Source organism: Megascapheus bottae, chromosome 7, assembly GCF_031878675.1.
Source record: "Megascapheus bottae isolate mThoBot1 chromosome 7, mThoBot2.hap1, whole genome shotgun sequence".
Taxonomy (NCBI): Eukaryota; Metazoa; Chordata; class Mammalia; order Rodentia; family Geomyidae; genus Megascapheus; species Megascapheus bottae.
The window spans coordinates 3,022,421-3,043,559 of record NC_143515.1 but is presented as its reverse complement, the minus strand read 5'-3'; the positions used below and the strand labels follow the sequence as shown (position 1 = coordinate 3,043,559).

At 41.4% G+C, this 21,139-nt stretch overlaps 1 protein-coding gene across 3 annotated transcripts in view; it reads left to right on the top strand.

Annotated features, from left to right (window-relative positions):
- Nck2 (NCK adaptor protein 2) overlaps positions 1–21,139 on the top strand; it is a 132,347-nt gene that overhangs the window by 4,682 nt on the left and 106,526 nt on the right. The window contains exon 1 of one of the 3 annotated variants that reach the window (XM_090336289.1): positions 21,060–21,128. The exons of the other annotated variants lie outside the window; for them this stretch is intronic. The gene's annotated coding sequence lies outside the window, so the exon portion shown is untranslated. Of the gene's footprint in view, positions 1–21,059; positions 21,129–21,139 lie in introns of those variants that run through there. 3 annotated transcript variants of the gene reach the window in all.

The window sequence follows — 21,139 nt, the reverse complement described above, 5'->3', positions numbered from 1 at the left end:
TTCTCCAGCCCCCCCCCCTCCTTTTTTTGATTATTGTTGTTGGTACCTGCACTGGGCTTGAATTCAGGGCCTCAATCTGTTAATGTTTTCACTCAAGACTGGTGCTTCACCACGTTTTTTTTGTGTGTGTGTGTGTGTTGGTTAATTGAGGATAAGATTCTCATAGAATTTCATTTTCAAACTGCACTTCCCAGATCTCAGCCTCTTGAATAGCTAGGATTATAGGTATAAGCCACCAGTGTCTGTCTTAAAGATAGTTTTAGAAGTGTAGATGCTTTTACTATCCAGCTAATTGTTAATGAAGGCCTAAGATGAAATAATGAGTAAAGGGTAATATATACTGACGGTTGTATGGTAATTTATAGTTTATAGCATTCTCACATGTGCTGAGTTAGTGTTCTGAATAGCATGGCAGAATTGGCACTCATCCATACTTCTATGTAAGGAGACTGAGGCTGAGAGCTAACTAAACAGGCAGTAGACAAGACACCACATTCACTGGGGAAGCTGTTTTCATTGCAGGCCCAGTTGGAGCAGAGTGTCCTGGGCCTTGAGAGTGTGCCATGCCATATTGCAGGTATGTGCAGATCTTGATGGGAGTGTGTCCTATATGGGAGCTGACTCTTGGAAGAAGAGCTACATGATGAGGGAAGATAGGAGCAGTGACTGGGTCTTTGTGTTCTTGATAGGGACCACAGTTGGTCTGGAAAGCCACCTCCTACTCTGGAGTATTTATTCCTGCCTGTGTGTACATTAGTCTGCTTGGGCTTCTGGGAAAGAATCCCACAGACTAGGAATGGAAGCAACAGAATATGCCTTCCCGTGGTTCTATGGCTGAAAGTCCAAGATCAGCATGCTGGCTGGGTTGGTTTCTGTGAGACCTCTCCTCCTGGCTCACCTTTATCCCTGCCCTTACATGACCTTCTCTGCCTACACAGAAATGTCTCTGGTGTCTCCTCTTCTTCCCAGAAGGACTTCTGTCCCATTGGATCAGGACTCCATTCTCATTACCTTATTTTCTTATTAAATCTCCTGTCTCCAAATATCCACTCTGGGCTGTACACCCCAGGATATTCAATCACAGATAAAATATTTGGAAAAAAATTGGTTTCTTCACTGAATAGGTACAGGGCTTTTTGAGAGATGAGGGTGACGTGGTTTTTCTTGAACAATTACAATAACATTGTTTTATATATAAGAGACTTTGAAATGATTTGGAGTGACCAGGAGGATGTGCTGTGTGTAGGCAATATGCAAATGTGATGTCATTTTATGTAAGGGCATTGAGCATGTGCAGACTTCAGGGAGCCTGGAACCAATCTTCTACCAACAGGTCGTTATGTTATGACCTGGGGTGGATAAAGCTTTAACAGATATTAGTGGGGGGAGGGGCATATGGTGGTTGTGCCTTTAAGTCTGACTGTTCTCCAACAGGGCCGACCATAGAATGTGCCATTCCTCCCACTATCCCAGATCTGGAGTCTGTTTTATACAGGGCCACCTGCCAGGGATGGTTTCAGAACAGTCAGAGGCACACAGGGACTGTCAGTTCATTAAGTGGTAGTCTGAGATCCCTGTAATAGGCCTGGTGCTGGCCTCCCAAAGGCCAGTCAGGTTTTAAGCAGAATGATTAGAGAGAATCTTGACTTGTTCCATTTACAGGTGCTTTTTTCCTCCCTCTCCACATGTGTGGATTCAGCTGGGCACACTGATCTGGTTCATTTTTCTTTATGGGAACTATGATAAAATGCTAGAAAAACAGCTGAGATATGTTGGGTTTTGTGTAGGAAGGAAGGCGGCATTTCCCAGCCCTGGATAAAGCTCTCCTGGGTGGAGATCTTGTCTTACCTGGATTGCCACCCCTGTGACATGAATTGTCACTGGTCCTGTGCGTGTGTGCACCAGTTCTGGGACTTGAACTCATGGCCTGGGTATTGTATCTAAGCTTTTTTTTTTTTTTTTTTTTTTGGGCTTAAGGATATCTCTCTACTGCTTGAGCCACAGCTTTTTAGCAGTACTGGGATTATACCAAAGACCTTGAGCTTGCTAAGTGTTCTACCAGTTGAGCCCTCCCTACAGCCCTATTTTAGGTTGGTTATTTTTGAGGTAGGGTCTCATGTTTTCTCAGGCTGGCCTAGATTCAGCCCTTTTACTTGTGCTTTCCTTGTCAATAGAGATGACAAGCCTAGTGACAACTCATGTGAATAGAGGGATGGAAAGAGGAAAACAAGTAAGGAAAAAGGGAATCAAGGAAGGAAGGGCAGGAAGGACAGATCTAGCTGGAGCTGTAGAATGGGCAGTCCAGTAGACACTCCCATGCTTCCTGTGTCATTGTCAACAAGGATATCAGAAACATGCCCACAGAGCTTGCAGCTGGATCCACTGTGTCACTCCACCACACCCAGCCACTGACTGAGATGGAGTCTTGCTTGAGTACTTCTTTTGGTCCTGGCTGGCCTTGAACCATGAACCCTCTGTCTTTTCCTGCCAAGGAGCTAGGATTATAGGTTTGAGGTACTGAGTTTCACTCTCTTGATAGCTCTATGTCTAAAATATTTTCATTTCTACATATCATTAATCTAAAACATAATAGGAAAATGAGCATTCTTTGTGAAGTCTTCGAAATCTAGTATGTGTTATATTGTTATGGCTTCACTTGGTTCTGTCTTGACTGGTCTCTTGGCACATGTGACTGGAGCTACTAGCTTGGAGAGTGGGGGCCTCTAGTCTTCATGATTTATGTCTTATTTGTTACACATGTTCAAAGTTAAGATAGCTAAAAAGACATAGTGGAAAGTAACTTAGAATAACAATAGTGGTCATTATCATCGTGCTTTATTGGAAAAGGTATAACCTATGGAGTTTTCAAGAATAATGTGACATTTTGTAGAATACTAAAATCATATTTGGTTGAAAGTGAATGCATATAATAGACATATCTTGTGTATTTAGGTGTGTCTTAATTCTAGAGGTTAAATTGCTAGTGCAAAATATCTTTTGGAGGAATCAGTCTTCACTCTATTTCTGATACAAGTTAAGTGCTTAGTCCATAAGTATGGTAGCTAAAATCACATCTTTAAAAATAAAAACTTATCATTAACTTCTTCCTCACACATAGACATGGACACACCACATAGCAGACATTGTAATTAGTGTTTTGCTTGTAGTAACTCATTGCATCCTCATCAGAGCTCAGTCAGGAACTTTGTTTCTATCCTTATGGAAAGATTAGGAAAGGATTGTAGGTAGCCTTTGGCCTCATGGAATTCTCATTCACCCTCATCAGGCCATCATCGTCTTAATACATGTCTATCTGAACACTCAAACAGAGCTAGCGGGATCAGGAGTTTGGCCTCGTGGTAGAGTGCTTGCCTGGCATGCACAAAGACCCAGGTTTGATTCCTCAGTACCACATACTAGAAAAAGTCAGACGTGGGACTGTGGCTCAAGTAGTAGAGGACAGTGTTCAAGCCCCAGGACTGGGAAAAGAAAAAAATAGAGCCATAAACTTTTATGATTACATAGGATTTGAGAAACACTGATAGGGATTCGTGGTTAGGGAGTGGAACTTGGATATAAAGATTCATGCTGGGGACTTCTAATCAGCGATGCTATGGAGGAGGCCCTGGACTTTGGATGAATGAAATGCATAATAACTGCTCAGGTGGCCATGGGCAAGTAGCTGTGAAGAGTTGTGTTGATGTGGCTTCTCTCCTCTGGCCACTCTGTCCTGCTGTTTAAGCTGAACTGACCAATACTTATGTGAGCATCAGCTCCCTAGAGGAAGAGTTCCACTGGATTACTGATGCTGAGGTTTGTGGTGGGACCAGGAAATTTGCTGTTTTAATCAATTCTCAGGTGATAGGATGTGTTGGTATGGACATTGTACTTTGAAAAGTTCCACTGGAGGAACTTGCACGAGCACTGGGGAGTTGGGGAGGCATTTTTGTCTTGGTACAGATGGAGTATCCCTTCTAAAATGCTTGGGACTAGAAATGTTTCAGGTACGGGATTCTTTTCTGGAGTCTGGAATATTTGAAGATACATAGTGAGATAACTTGAGGATGGGAGCCAAATCTAATCAGGAGATTTATTTATGATTCTCATACACGTTATGCACCTAGCTTAAAGGTTATTTAGAACATTTTTAGTGTGTGTCTGCTTTGACTGCGTCCTGTTATATGAGGCTAAGGTGGAATTTTCCGTTAGTGGCATCATGTTGGTGCTCAGGAAGTGCTGGATTTTGAAGTAGTTCAGATTTCCCACTCCTAGATTAGAAGTGCTCATCCTGTATGGTGCTGGCTTGTCCTGTGGGTACCATGTCATGGGCGTGTGTCATAGAGGGCTATGTGGTAGGTAGTCCAGTGGGGGCTGAGGAAGCCGGAGCCAGTGTCTTCTGTTACTTTTGATTGTTGCCTCACCTCTGAAGGGCTGAAAGACCTCTTTCTAACCGTGATTTTTTTTTTTTTTGATGAGTTTCTGTTATCTCTGTGTAGGTGAATAGGGTCTTGGTTGCCAGTGTGAAAGCTGATAGAAATCCATCCTTTTCCTTGGTGTCCTATGACACCAAGATGGCATTGGCTTTGGGTCTACTTCTCGTCATGTCTCAATCTATTGAGTCTTTTAAGCAGCTGCTTTCAGGTCTTTATGGGAACTGCCATCCCGATTAGTTTTGTATATGCCAGGCCATCTAAATCTACCCTTCCATGTTTCAAAGGCTGTTAGGGCCATCAGGGGGTTGGTTGGTCAACTTCTTCCTGAGCACGTGGGCCTAAGACATAGCCAGGAGTCTGTAGTGCATTGAGAGATGACTACCTGAAGCCAGGATGGGTGCAGCTAGCCAGTGAGAAATAAGTTAGCAGACAGTAGGGCCACAATGAAATGCCTAGAAAGGTGTGCTGGCCATCTGACAGGACAAAGTCCACTGGTATCTTCATTGATTTTCCCTAAGGACATGCTTCAGTTTAATAAAATACGAATTTTGGTTGTATATTTAAGGATGTCTGCCAGCCAACAAGTATTTTAATTATGTCACTTTAGAGCCTGACTATGAAAGACAAGAGCATTTGTTGTTTCTCTCCTCGACAGCTGTGTTCATTTTGAAGGACAATCATTTTTAAAAGCCTGCATTCCTTTTTCAAGACAGTGTGAGGCGGGGGTGGTCAAAAGTGGTGCAAATTGCTCTTTCTTATGTTGTAAGTGAGGGAAGCCAGTTTGGGGACATTGATATAAAATTATTAGCTCCTTGAATCTTTATTATTATTTTTCCCTCAGAAACTATGAAACGAGGGATTCAGGAAGTTAGTTCCCCCTCCCCTTTTGGTGCTACTTGTGCAACTTGAAATCCAGGCTTTTTTGCTTCTGTTTTCCTCCTGTAGAGCTCTACCATTTGAGCAACACCCCCTTTTTTTTTCTTTTTTTCTTTTCTTGCCAGTCCTGGGCTTGAGCTCAGGGCCTGAGCACTGTCCTTGGGCTTTCCTCAAGGCTAGTGTTCTACCCTGAGCCACCGCACCATTTCTGGCTTTTTCTATGTATGTGGTACTGAGGAATTGAACCTGGGTCTTCGTGCATGCTAGGCAGGCACTCTACCACTAGGCCAAACTCTCAGCCCCAACACCCTTCTGTTTTTTTTTTTTTTTTGGCTAGTTATTTGGAGACAGGAGTATGGAGGAATTGTTCACCCTGGCAGCCTCAAACCTGAGTCCTCAGATCTCAGCCTTCTGAGAAGTAGCTAGGATTTAGCAAAATTTAGCCAGAGGTTAAAGGAAATTAGACTCATTCATTCCCATTGTTTCCATGCTTTTTGGCTTTTTCCCTTATATTTTCACAGTTATATATGTCTCTGTGATATCTTAGCAATTGGCCATTTATCTTGAAGTTGGTATGCTTGCCATCTGGTCTGTTGAATGACACTTGTGGTTTTCCCTTTCCTTGTTTCAGTTACTGTTTTCTTAGAACCTACATAGCTTGGAGTTAGAAGCCTTGATGTGTAAGGGTGCATGAGACAAGACCCAGTGGCAGCTATGAAGAAAAGGACATTGTTGTGTTAAAAAATAAAGGTGACTCTGTCTGGTCACTTTGATTTAGGAGCTCTTCTGGCAGGAACTAAAGCTCATGTATAGATTGAGTGTGGTGGTGTTACTTCTTAAGCTGGATTCTGCCGTGTACTTCAGGTGCTCAGCCACCATGGGCAGAGAATCTGAATTCATGTTCTGTCCAAGCATGTGTCTTCATGATTGCCTATGGTAGGTCAGGGTTCCAGTTCTAAGAAAACGCATTTTCAACACTGAGAAAGAAAACATTTTCAGGCAAGAGGTGTGGTTGATTGGTAGAGCAAACAAGTGCCCATGGTCCTGAGGTTAAGCCCCAGTACTGGAAAAACAAACAAAACCAAAAAACCAATCCTCCGGAAAATGCAGTTTCAACACACTGTATGTGAATACATGTAGATTCCTATTAGTGGATTGGGTTGGCTGTTAGATTTGGATTAGAAAATATAGACAAATCTCTTCTGCCAGTCCACAGTACTTTTTTCAAGGTCAATGTTTTGAAATACTTGACCAAGACATGAACTCCTTCCATTTGTGTAAGTGAACGTATTGGTTCTCCCACTGGGGCACTTTTTCCTATGGGAACATTTGGAGCTGTCTGAAGGCATTTTAAATTGTGCCCAGGGATGCTGCTGGGAGGCATTCAGAGAGTATAGGACCAGCATGTACCGAACATCCTGTAAAAAAAAAGGCAGCCCCCACAGCGATGAGTTAGCTGGTTCAAAATGCCAGTATTTAAGCAATCTAGAGGTAAGTGAAGCCTCTCCACTCTGTTAGATGTCTTAAGTCGGTGACATATGTACTCTTTTACACCATTGCCTTTTGGAGGCGAATTTCATTCTTCTGTTTTAAAAGCAATGCATCTGTAGAGACCTAAAACATCATTTGTACATCTGTGCAGTTAAATATGTAATTGACTAGTAACCGAGTTTTCTTTGTAATGTCAGTGTATTAAAGCATGGTACAAACTGCTTTATTTTTATTTTTAAAGAATCTGACTTAGCATGTTTTAATCATACATGTAGGACAAGATGATTTTTCTGGGAAATGTCTGGAGAGCTGGGTGGGATGTGATTAGAACCTTTGGAAAACCCGTGATTCAGAGTATTAGAGAGACTTTATCAGTCTCTGTAGCCTGATGCTGGTGGCTTACGCTTGTAATCCTGCTTGCTTAGGAGGTGGAGATCTGAGGATCATAGTTCAGAGCTGGCCTAGGCAGAGAAGCACATGAGACTCTTAGCTCTGGTGAGCTATCAAAGAGCAGAAAGTGGAACTGTGGCTCACATGGTAGAGTACAAAAGCTCGGTACAGCAGCCTACCCCACCTCCTTATCCCTCCCTGCAAAATGAATTTAGTTCAGAAACTTACATTAGTGATTATCTCTTGAAAATGTTGTTTTGTTATTAATGAAGTTCACAGGGTTCTGAATTCAGTCCGATCATTTTTGAGTTGGTCATGTGTTAGCTTTTGAATATTTAGCTTCTTTTTGGTATGGTTTTAAAACTCTTCAGGGGAGAGAACAAAAATACCACAAATTAGACCCTGTGGAGGAAAAGGAAAGGGAGAGTTCTAATTTTGCTGTTAGTTGCTGACTTCCAGCGTCTACAAAGCTGCCTATTAGCTAGCCTGGGATATGATGTTGCTGTCTGAATTTTTTCTTTTTCTTTATAAATGCACTCTTACCTGGTCAAGTAATAAAAGCCTAGAAAATCAAGAAACTTGCCACCTGGACAGTTCTTTGACTTGATTGGATCTGTTTTGTACATACTATTTCCTGTTCTTGTACTCTTTCTTTTGACTTTGTTGTTTCTTATCACCTCTCTTCCTGTTCTGTTACCAGGGTAAACACAGAATCAGCACTTTGGAAATTGGCCAACTTCCTGAGGTCCTTAGAAATCTAATCCATCTTTTATTTAATCTCTTGTGGACAAAGAAAGCTTACTAAAAAATTAATAGTAATTCTTTGGGCAGAAAGAAACATTCTGAAGTTATTGCTACAAAATATCAGCAAGTATATTCCTTTCTAATACTGGGCTTTCTATTATGGGTTCCTCCTGCCTGTGTAAAGAGGGATTGTTCTGAATCAGCGTTGTAGGTGAGAAAATTACAGGCCACTATTGCAGACCATAGGCATCCCAATTCTGAGACTTTGGGGAAGCCTTTCCAAGGATCTGGGCTTAGATGCATGCAGGTTAAGGAATACCCCAAATCTAATGCTGCAGACTCAGCTCTATTGTGACTTATCCTCCCTCCAATAAAAAGTATCTTTAGGCCGTTTCTTCTTGACATTCCATTGTGATAGGAACTGGATTAAATTGTATCATGCTGTACTTGATGAATAGCTCTTTTAAATTTGAACTTCAGAAATATTGATTCATATAAATAGAGATGCAGAGGCTCCTTTTCCTCTTGTACTGATTTGGCTAAGTTACCTAATTCATTTTATCTGCTTGACACCCATCATTGTCTTTTACAAAATTTTTGCTTTTGCTGCTAATGCTTTCTGAGAGGCCTTTCCCCCCCTTTCTTTCTCCTTAAAATTAGGGCAGAGTGAATGACTTTTAAATGTATGTTGCTGGTACTTTTTTTCTGACTGTATTTGAGGTTGGAAGAAGATGAGTGTATAGACAAAATGGCATTATTTGTGATACATATATATGTAATAACATGTTATTCAGCCATTAAGAATTGAGATGATGTCATTTGTAGGAAAATGGATGGAATCAGAGATCATCAAGCAAAATCAGCCCAATCCAGGAAGACAAATACCACATGTTCTCTCTCACATATGGGATCTAGTACTGAAAAATGAAAGAAGGAATGTGATAACAAGTTTTGTTTATGAGTGAAAGACAATAAACAGGTACTTCATACACATATATGAAAGTAGTCTAGTGGAATTTGATAAAATAGTTTAAAATGGGGAAAGGAATAAGAAACAGTAATAGAGTGGGTAGGTTTGATCAAAGTACATTGATGTGTCTATGGAAACACAACGAAGCCCATTTGTATAATATATGCTAATTGTGCATATATGCACTATTTATATACAGATATCTATCTATCTATATCTGTCTGTCTGTCTGTCTGTTTATCTATCTATCTATCTATCATGATTCCACCTATAGAATGCGCTATTGGACTGCTTTCAGGATATGTTCAACTGCATTGATTAATTCTTTTATTTTTTTATTTTTTGCCAGTCATGGGGCTTGAACTTGGCGTCTGGATACTATCCTTGAGCTTTCTTAAGCCTAGCACTCTACCACTTGAGCCACAGTACCAGTTCCAGCTTTTCTGTGTACCAAGGAATTGAGCTCAGGGCTTCATGCATGCCATGCAACCATTGTACCATTATGCCACACTCCAGGCCCTATATTAATTAATTCTAGTTGATCCCTGTTATGTGCCAAGGGCTATGGGAACCAGCCCAAACCTTCAAGTCCTCAAAAAACCTATAAACCAATACTGTGGAGACTCTTACAAGTGTACAGTCAACTCTAATCTTAATTAATGAGCACATAAATGACAGTTCCTTACTTCTGTGTGTGGGAGGAGGCACCAGAGAAGTCTCCCACTGAAGACCAGAATTTATTTCAAGTCTTTTAAGGAAATGATTGTGTTTTCTATAAGTTCTCAGGAACTGATGTAAAATTACCTCTGGGAGGCTGGAGTTATCACCTTGGCAGTTGCTGTACTGGAGGCACATGCACACGCCATCATTTTCTCATCACTACTACTGTTCCAGAGACTGGATGAGGCAGGGAGACCTTAGGTTTATGTATGATGAACACTGGATCCTGGGAGACTACCTCCTAGTTAATGTAAACTTGTATATTGGCCATTTGCTTTAAACGCTTCAAAAATTGATAAGACTACTTTATTGATGTTTTTAGTGAAATGATGGCATCAGGTAGCAAAGGATTATTTGCAGAGTTCATATTGACACTGGCTTGAATATACTAATGCCATTTTAACCAAGAGAAGATTTAGTTAACCAAATTACTACTCCTGGATTAGTGATGAATACAGCAGATCAATCCTGTGCAGACATTTCACAGGTTTACTTTGTATCCTTCTTATGGTCTAATGTGGAGTAAGTTTCTTCTGAAATTTAAGCCATCGCTCACTTATAGATTGTGTTTTGTGTGTGTGTGGGGGGGTGGTGGGTGTGGTTGAACTCAGAACCTTTTGTGTGTATTCTGGATGCAGTACTTCATATTATTTCTTGTGAATTCAATTTGAGAATAAGTCAAGTTTAATTTGAGATAGCAATTTCATGATGTAATTTCAAAGGTAGATACAATTCTTGGATTCCTGGTTCTTAGATCTTCTGTGAAAATGTAATGTGTTAAGTTCCTTGTTTAGTATCATTTAAGAAAACAAGTTTTTTTGATATTCATACAGCATATCATTTTACATATTTAAGTGAACATAAGGCATGTGCTTCAGCCTGTAACCTCATTCTGTAACCTCAGGTGTCTGCCTGTCTGCCTGTGTCTGTGTGTTGGGGTTGAACCCAGAACCTCTTGTGTATATTTTGGATGCAATACTTCAGATTGCTGATTGTGCTCCACCACACTTTGAACATAAGCTATTTTGACAGTAAGGCATTATGCAATTATTTTCTAAAGGTGGATAGGTGTCAGTGTTAACTTTTAAGCTCCATTTATCATCTGAAAATAAATTAATGCTGGCTTTCAAAACAAATAGAGTCGTCGTTAGTGGTTCCTCATGATGAATCAGCCTGCATTTCTTTTAGCTTTTGATGATGTGGATTAGTGTAAAATATTGTTTGTGCAATGCTATAATTAATGGTACACTATAATTAGTACTTTGTGTTTCTTGTGAGCTTAATTTGAGAATAAGACAAGTTTAATTTGAGATAACAATTTTGTGATGTAATTTTCAAAGTAGATACAATACTTACATTCCTGGTTCTTAGGTCTTCAGGTGAAAATGTAATGTGTTAAATAAGTCCTTGTTCAGTGTCATTTAAGAGAACACTTTTTTTTTTAAATTTGGAAATTCATGCAGTATATCATTTTACATATTTAAGTGTACATAAGGCATGTGCTTCAGCCTGTAACCTCATGCTGCTATTACGAAGCTAATCATTAGGTATCTTTATCTGCTTTCCTTTATCCCTCCCTGCTTATTGATTGAGAAATTGATTGACTGACTACAGTGATAGGGATCAAACTCAAGGCCTTGATTATGCTAAGCAAGAATGAGTATCCTACCACTGAGTTTTAGCCTCTCCTTTATGTGTGTGTGTATGTACACAATATTGGAGTTAGTTCAAACCCAGGGTGTCACATGCTAGTAAACTCTAGTACTTAAATACTTAAGCCATGTCCCCAGCCTTTTGGTTTTATATTTCCTTATTGACACAGGATTTCCTGCCTAACTTGGTCGGCCTCTTTTGACTCCTGATCCTCTTGTCTCCACCTCTTGAACTGCTAGTATTAACAGGTGTGCATCAGCGCGCATGGCTCCCTCCTTTCCTTGAGTTTCGTGGTTTACTAACCTTTCCAAAGTTCAGTTGAAAGTTGATGGTAGTGTGCTCTGTGCTTGTGTGTTTTTTATGACATATATAGATGTGTGTAAATATATTTGTCAAAAAGTTCCAAAGATAGTTTAGAAAGTCCCCACAACCTTGTCATCTGACATATCAGAGGACAGTGGCCGTAACTGTGACTGACATGCATGTATCACTGTTAACTAAGGCCTGTACTTTAATGGACTTCCGTAATAGCTACATCGTTTTCTTTTTTCTGTTCTAGGATCCTATCCAGGACCTCATATTTCATTTATCCTAAACTCAATTGGTCTGTGACAATTATCAAAATTTGATGACCTTGATAGTTTGGGATATTGGTGGGGTGTTTGGTAGACTACCTCTTAAATAAGTCACCAGATATTTTCTCATGACCAGACGAAAATCGTGACCACAAAGGTAAAGTTCCGTTCTTTTCACATCAGTAGTAGAAAATGTCAGCATGACTTGTCACTGCTAATGTTGACTGTGTCCATGTGAATGAGGTAATATTTGTAATGCTTCTTTACAATGAAGTTCATCTTTTCCATTCTTCCCCACCTTGTCATTGAGGAAAGTCATTAGGGTGCCTGGAGTTAGGCTTCATCCTATGGAGGGGTTGTTTTCTGCTGTCAATCCTTGGACTTCTATGTGAAAGATTCCACATCTCCCTGATATGGGAGGAAAGTTTCCCCTGGAGGTTAAAAGGCATGGCAGCACAGACAGACCCCCACCCTGGCATTCTGGTGAGTGAGGAGAGAAGATGCTGCTCAGCATGGGGCTTCTAGAATATGACCCTGGGATATGTGAAGACCCAAAATCCTGAGATCTGTCTGGGACCACTGATTGGGTCTCCTGAGTCAGGAATTCGCCATTGAACGAATTCCACAGGTGACTCTAGTCTGTTTAAAGTTGAACACCACAGTAATCCATTCGCACTTGAGACCTTTCAGCTTCTTTTGCCATGCCTGTGGGGTTACTTGTCCTTGCTGTGAACTCATCTTTTTTGTGTGGTAATGGGTCCCACAACTCCTCTGTCCCATGTTGCTGGCTTCTCCCATGGTTTGCATACTGGCTATGGGCAAGCACTGCCTGAATGGCCAGTCCTTGGGGGTGAACCCAAACCTTCCCTTGCCTTATGCACACCACCACATCCTCAGTTGATGGTGTCCCCTTGGTTGACAACCCTGTTTTCTGCCTTATGACCAATCAGGTGATTGTAACTATGGAATTCCCCTATAAAATCTGTGTAAAACCTTTGTTCAGGGCCTCTTAGCATTGCCGGCTATGGTTACGCAGAGGTCCAAGTTCGAACTCGTAATAAACAACCCTTGCTTCTTCGCTTTGACCTCGGCCTCTGGTGCTTCTTTCGGGGTCCTAGGAATTCGGGCACAACAGAAAAACTGCAGTGACATCTGGGAGCTCTACTGTGGAAATATGCCTGAGCCATGGTAAGGAAGCCCCTCAATGCCAGGCTTGTCTGCAAGTTGGAGCAGGTTAGAAACCTCCAGCAAATCTTTATGCTTTCCAGTGTGTCTGATACATTGTGCTCTGAAACAGCCATGCAACTCAAGCAGAAATCCTTGGTTGGAGTAAGAGGGCAGTGGCTGTAAGTGGCTTTTGTGGCCTGGGACCTGGGTAATAACCCTTGTCTCAATGTTGCCTGTGGTGCTCTGTGGGATAGCAGGGTTGACACAGTGGTCTTGACCCACTGCGAAGAGACCTGGCATCCTGGGGTACAGAACTCCCATCCATAGATATGGGCCAGCGTCTTCCCAGAGCCTGCATCCAGGTTCTGTGATGTGCTTCTGGTGTAGGGAGATGTCTCAGAAGCTGTTTATGGAAGGGTTTGGAAGGTCTCTTTCCAGAGAAGAAAGTGTGTGTGTATGTATGTATGTGTTTAAAGGGGATGGGGTGGGTATTGATTATTGATCACTATCCTGAGTGCATAAAAGGTCATAGTTAAGGCTGGTAGCTAATTCCTATTTCCTGTCATCCTTCAATAATAGTATCATTTGAGAGTCTTGGTGGGAAGCCAGTGGATGGAGAGACAAAGAAGTACTGAATGATTCCTGAAAGGAGTCCTTAACCTAAGGAACCTTCCTCGTGGGGAGTGGGTGACTTGATGGGAGTCATGGATTTGGGGTGGACAAAGCTTATATGTGTATGTATGTTGGTGGTCCTCGGATTTGATCTCATGGCCTTGAGCTTGCTAGGCTGACACTTTACAACTCCAGCCACACCTCTAGGCCTGCTTTTTTTTTTTTTTTTTTTTTTAGTTAAGAGGAGGTGTAATCTCATGGACATTTCTGCCTGGGTGGCTTCAAATTGTGAGCCTGTAGATCTCAACCTGCCGAATAACCAGAATTATGGGTGCAAGCTACCTGCCATTGCCCAGCTCAAATACTTCTTAATTTTAACTTAATTTTTAAATTTGTTTAAAATGAGGACTATTTAAAATGTGGCAGTGGGGTGTTTCTGAGAAGGAGCCCCAAGAAGTCCTCACTTTGCTGTGGGAGAAAGGAGGTGTGGCGGAGGGCGGGGCCTAAGCAGGACCAAGCGGGGGTCTGTACAGGCTCTGTAGAAAATTCAAAACTCAAAACTGTTTGCCCAACAAAACTCATTTGTGTGCGGCAGTATTTTACCCACAGTATTTATTAGAGGAGAACAATCTCTTCTCTAAAAGAAAATTGAGAATTTCGTTAAAGTTGGATAAAAGCCTAGTTACTGTCTTTGTAAATTTTAATTAATTATTTAAGATGTTGTAGCAGGAAAGTACATATTCTGCTTATTAGCTAAAAGAAACACTAATGTAAATTTGCATTTTGGGATCTGTGGTTATTTAATATAATGGCAGTTGGGTTGGGTTGTGGATTGGGGTTTAGAGGTTTGTAATGACTTCCAGTGTTAGGAAAATGTCAGTGACTTAAACAAACAAACTCATGCATTAAAAAAATGTTTTAGCTTTTTAGTTCTCAGGGGTATTGTGGCAAAGTGGTCCTTAGTGAATTTGAGATGCTTGCTTTAAAGTAGAAAAAGAATTGGGGGGTAGGGAGAATTGATTCATGATGTTCCCTTGTATATGGAACGGAGGATACCAGCTGTCAGAAATTTTCACTTACAGTATGGAGGAAGGTGCATTTTCAAAGGACTAATGTGGCACGAATAATAGCTGGTATTTATTGAGCACTTACTGTGGCTGAGCATTTCATCTGCTGTCTAATTCTGTTTCACTCAACAATTTTTTTTTGCCAGTCCTGGAGTTTGAACTCAGAGCCTGAGCACTGTCCTTGGGCCTTCTCAAGGCTAGCGCTCTACCACTTGAGCCACAGCCCCACTTCCAGCTTTTTTCTATGTATGTGGTATGAAGGAATCAAACCCGGGTCTTTGTGCATGCTAGGCAAGCACTCTACCACTAGGCCAGACTCCTGGCCACCATCTTATGTGGCTGCCCTCTATGCTGTTGAAGAGACGAACTTCCCAATTTGAAGAAGCTAAGCATGTTACCCAACCACAGTTTTGCTTTGGAGTGTTTTCCTGTGGGTGTTGAGGATCTCTCTCTCATTGTTGGGTGCTGGCCATGACAGCCTTTGTCCTTGCAGTGTACGGGTTAATGCGGACATGTGGACAGGCATCCCCCATCTTTCACCGTACCAAACACCTCTAGTGGCTGTGCCTTCTCTGTGGCTATCTGAACTCTGCATGTTTCTCAGTGACCACTGTTGCCAGAGACATTCCCACATGAGCCTGCAGCTTGCTCTGGTGCCTTAGGGTTTAGCCCCTAAAACGTGATGGGCTGACCTCAAAATGTGTCAGTCTGTCTTATCTGACTGATTAAGGTAGAAGGGGAGGAATAGAAGTCTCCTTGTCTCTTGCTTTGGTTTTTCTCAGTGGGATATGCAACAATGCTATGGTAAAACTTGACAGGGTAAATGGAGCACAGATGTGTCAAGGCACAGATTGCTGTGACACATTTTTCTGGCCCTGCTATCTGTTTGTTTGCTTTGTATAAGTGTGGTTTTTCTTGTAATGATACTGATTTTTTAATCATATGGAATACATCAAGAATTGTGTGTCATTTTTGCTAAAAGGCCAAGCTAATTTTCTATGTATTATTCCAGTGTTTTCATGTGTGTTTTAGTGCGTGTGCTACTAAAGCATACAGAGCAAACTATCTCTTCAGATGGCTTTTGCAAAAAAAGGATAGCTTGTAATTTTACCATTTTAGGAAACTTTTTTCAGTTGGGCCTAGTGCCTCACATAATCCTGGCTACTTAGGAGGTAGAGATCTGAGGCAGTGCAGGCAGCAAAGTCTTGAGAATTGATCTTCAATTGACAGGTCAAAAGTTGGACTGAAGGAGTGGTTCAGATGTTTCTATAGTGCCAGCCATGAGCAAGAGTGTGAGGCCCTGAGTTGAAGCCTCAGTACCAACAAAGCAACAAGACAAAGCAAAATTTAAAAGATGAAAAAAAGATATATTTCATATATGTCTTGTGTTATATATATGTTATGTAATTCATGTTATATAATTTCATATAGTTCATATTCTTCATATAATTCATGTTATATAATTGCAGATTCTTGTCCATAAGATTCTTTTCTCGATTTTATTAGTAATCTTTACCGTTTTTGTATTTCTGTTGTGCCATAAAGTAGAAAGTCCCATCCCTTGCAGATACAGTCTATTGATTTATCATGTAAGTAAGGTATCTATGGGTATCTTCTGTTCTTCAATAGAATTATTTCCTTGGCCTAAACTGCTCAGAGATGACCAACCAGATACATGGTGTGGACATCTTATGGCCTTTTGTCTTTCCCTTTCAAAAAGGTTGTGCCAATTTTCAGGAGCACAGAAGTATTACTTTACCCTAACTGTTGCCTTTGGAGGTCCTAGTATAAATGCTTCCAAACAACTACTTGCATTCATCTATACCAGAGAACCCTGTCTCAGACTAGTTAGGAAACAATGTTGCTGTTTTTAAACAGCAACTAGAATTTGAACACACTATGACTACTGTGTCCTTTGAAATTGGCTTCCTCAGAAACAGACCTCAGGTTTCAGAAGCAGGGTTCTTGTCATTGACCTAGTACCACCTCAGTACTGGCTTGAGACATGCCTCACTGCTTTGGAGCAGTCTTGGTCCATGCTTCTAAGGGACTCCCTTACAGCAGATGGAATGTCTGTAGTTGTGGCATTTCTATTTCCTTGAAAGGTGATTTAATTTTTGTAAGGAAACTTTTCTCAGAAGCCTTGCATGTGGTATAAAATTGACAGTGGTTTTAATTACCATGTTTTAAATCATTGGTCAGAAAACACCTAGGATTTCTGCCAGTCCTGGGCTTGAGCTCAGGGCCTGAGCACTGTCCTTGGACTTTCTCAAGGCTAGAGCACTATCACTTGAGCTTAAGCATCGCTTCTGGCTTTTTCTATGTATGTGGTACCAAGGAATAGAACCCCAATCTTCATGCATGCTAGGCAAACACTCTACCACTGGGCCAAACTCCCAGGCCAACACCTAGGAATTTATTATAATGAATTTGAATGTGGCTTGAGCTTGGGCATGGGCATTGTCCCTGAACTCTTAAGCTAAAGGCTACCATCCCTTGAGCCAAGCCCCACTTCCTGTTTTCTAGAGGTTAATTGGAGATAAGAGTCTCAGGTCCTTTTGTGCCCCGGCTGGCTTTGAACCTTGATCCTCAGATCTCAGCCTTCTGAGTAGCTAGGATTATAGGCGCGAGCTGCTATGCACGATTGTTATTTTTATTGCTGTTGTTACTGCTTTTATTGTTATTGTTACTATTGTTATTGCTGATACCAGAGTTTGATTTCTCAGTTTGCTTGTTTAGGTGGCATTCTATCTCTTGAGCCATATCTCCAGCTTTGCTTTTTATTGGTTATTTTGAAGGTAAAGTCTTGAAGACTTTTCTACATTGGCATTGAATTACAATCCTATGGATCTCAGCCTCCTTAGTTGTTAGAATTATAAGCATCAACCACTAGCACCGAGCTGGATAAATTACTATTTTAGTTGGTAATCTGTTCTGTAAAGACATTCAGAGTTTCCATTTCATCCAAGTGTTACATAATGATGGGATAATTTCTGAGAAATTCATCGTGAGATAGTTTAGTCATGTTTGTACAAATGTCTATGGTATAGAAATACCAGATAACTGTGGTGCACACCTACATGATAGGGAATTTATATGTATGTATGGAGACACGTATCTATCCATCCATCCACTCACCCACCAATCCATCCATCCATCCATCCATCCATCCATCCATCCATCCATCCATCCTAGGGTCATGAAATCAGCATACAATTAAATTAATTATGAGAACAAGAGGCAGTCAGGACATAGCAGCTACATTGTCTCATCTGGGACTACCAGTGCATGTGTGACTAGCTGACTCACACCTGTGTTCTTTTGGTCAGCTCATCTTGCCTATACTAGTCTTGATAACCTATCAGTGATGCTGTTTAGAGATGTCTGTGTATAAGTCTTGTATAGTCACTTGTAGTAGCCACTTCTGGTATAATTAAGAACACAAATGATCCAAGCACAAACTGGAGACTTACAGGGACATAAGTAACAAACGATCTACCTTTCAGCTGCTAGATTTGTATTGATTTGTTACTCAGCAGCAGGAGACTAACACAGTAAGTACATAGACAAACTTGTTCCTATTGCTCTGTCAGAATTTGCTTCTTCAAAGAAAATTCCTCAAAGCTTTGCCTCCTTAGGCATAGCTAGTTCTGTCACAGCTGAAGCTACTGTGCTACTTATTTGCAGTGTACTTTAAAAAAAGATCTTTAGAGGACCTGAAAGAATGAAGAAGGGTGGTATAAATGGGTTGATGAGGAAAGCTGGCCACAGTGCTAGCTTGCAGCATGAATATGTGAATGTGGGCATCCCATCCCACCTGGCATATGTCTGGGTTGTGGGAAGTTTGGGAGGGATGAAAAGTGAGAATAAGAACTTGATGTGTTTATTTCTTCCTTTCTTACTTAGAGGTTATTTTCGCAACTGCTGCTTTCCCCTTTACATTGCTCGCCAGATATACTTCAGACTCCTGCAGGATGTGCAGGAGAATCCAGTGAGCAGTATCTCATCAGGTGCCCTGCCTTCTATCTGCAAGCCTTCCTCTAAGGAAGGTGTGCCAACATTTTGTTTCCGCCATACCATTTCTGTCTGTGGTTCACTTTATGAATTAATATTCCCAAGGCCTTCAGACTAGGTTCATGATTGACTGAAGCATTCTGCTCCATCTGCCTGCTGTCTTTAGAATGGTGGGCTAAGGAAAGAGGTGGTGAACTTGGAATCCCAGGGACAAGAGGACATGCTCAAGTGTGACTGATTTCTGTCACCAGGTGCCTGATACCTGCGTAGTATGATCAGAGAGGCCAGGTCACAGTGCTGGGTTGGAAGTATGCTGGTTCTGGCCAGGAAGGTCTGGCCCTTTTCTGTTTAATCATGGTTCCATTCCCTTCCCTTTAAATTCTTTTTATGTCCCATCCATTATTGAGCCAAATGTCACTTGACATTCACTTAATACTTCCAGTGACATTATCCTAGTAGCTTTTATTTGTGATCCAATGAAAGCTCAGAAGCCTGACAGTGATTTACCATGTAGAATTTTACATTTTTCATTGACTCTTGCTTCAGCAGTTACCCAATCAGTGTTTCGTAAAAGGTCTCTTTAGTAAATGTTCTGTTTTGGTACACTGATAATTAATTTACACATTTATTTTGGTATGTCCCTTTCTCTCTCTAGTGTGCAGATCAGGGGCTGGCAGACCACTTCCTATAGGTTATATCCTGCTTCCTGTCTGCTTTTTGGATCCGGAGAGTGTGCATGCGTGTGTGTGTGTGTGTGTGTGTGTGTGTGTGTGTGTGTGTGTGTGTGTGTGTGTGTGTGTATGTGTTGTCTGCTTAATAGCTGATTTAAGGAATTGTGACTGCATGGCTGGCGAGGGCTGAAACACTATACTTACCAGGTTCTTTGTGGAAGAAGTATGCCGACCCTGGAGTTGAGGGAAGCACAGGGGTGCAGTTGGAAACTGCTTAATTTGAGGTCTTGTTTAACTTTTGCTCCCACAAGGGCTCTGTGCCATTTGCTAGAGCAGGATGGGAAGGCTGCCCTCTGCTGAGGTTCAGCAGGGTGAAGTTATGTGAGATACTAGGTAGTTTCTGGCGTGATATAAGCCTTTTAGAAATGTCTGTGCTTCCCCTCTACCTTATTATATCTTTGGCTGTAATCCAGATCAATATTTGAGATATAAAAGGGTTTCATTGCCTAGATTTCAGAAATGAAAACATCTTAGCATATTATCTGGTGGGAATAGAATGCCAGCTATAGATCTGAACTAGATGGGTGGCTTTCAATTTCTTAGTAACCACATTTTTTTTTTAAAGGAAAAAATAGTGATTTTTTTGATCAGTCTCACATAACCTAAATAATATGCCAACATATATATATATAAAATGTAAGAAATTACTAATTTTATTTAAATTTTTTGGTCCTGTGTGTGTGTTATATCCAGTCACACAGAGTAACTTGACTGGCCACTGCAGTGGCCACATCCTGAGTACTTGGTAGCTATTTGTGGCCAGTGGCCACTACAGTGGACAGTCTTTGATACTCCGATGTCAGGTGTCCTGTAGTGCATTTCTGACATGAACTTCTCAGAGTTGGCAGGTTTTCACAGTTGGAGGTTCTTGGAGTCTCCTATATTTCTGACCTATTTCCTGTAAGTTGGTGGTTTCCATACCCCACTTGCGATTACCAGTTTATTGGGAAATATAAAAGCTCCAACCCTCCCCCCCTCCAACAGATGTGGGGAACGGGTGGGTGGAGGCTGGGGAAGGGAGGCACACACTGGGCTGGGAAATCCCAGGACTTCTCAAGTCCCATTTTTTTGAGTGAGTCCCTGTGGTGGAGATGAGCATAGGTCAGCTGACCAAGCTTGATCCTTAGGCTCCCTATGGACCCTACCCATTGTTCTCTTGGGGGCACAAAATGGGGGCACATTAAGAAATTCCAAGGTGTTTAGGAACTCAGTTCCAGAAATCAGGAACAAAGTCCAAAGATAGTTTTCATTGTACGATGACAAGGCATTCTCAGCTAGCAGCTCGACTGTTCTCTATCCCCAGATGGTAGAGTCCTATTTAAGACATGCCTGTTCTGTGAGCAGAGGTCTTCTTTTACATTCTCTGTCTTCTGGCTGACTAATCATGACTGTCACTGTGCTGGTACCTCCCCCAGTTCTTGGTTAGCAGGAAGCAAATGGAGGGAAAATATAGCAACATTTCTAGGAAGGCTTAAGAGATACAAGATGTCCTAAATGTAGCACACAAATTGTGACTCTGCTTAGATTAATTTACAGAATAACTGGGTTGTGGGAGATAGTCCTTTCTGACTGTAGGTTTTCTGTGGATTGGGGTGTGGAGATGAACCTACTGCCCTCCCCACTACCCCCTGGGTGAAGCAGACTTGACTTGCCAAGCAGGTTCCCATAGATTTACGAAGCTCCAGGTATGAGGTGC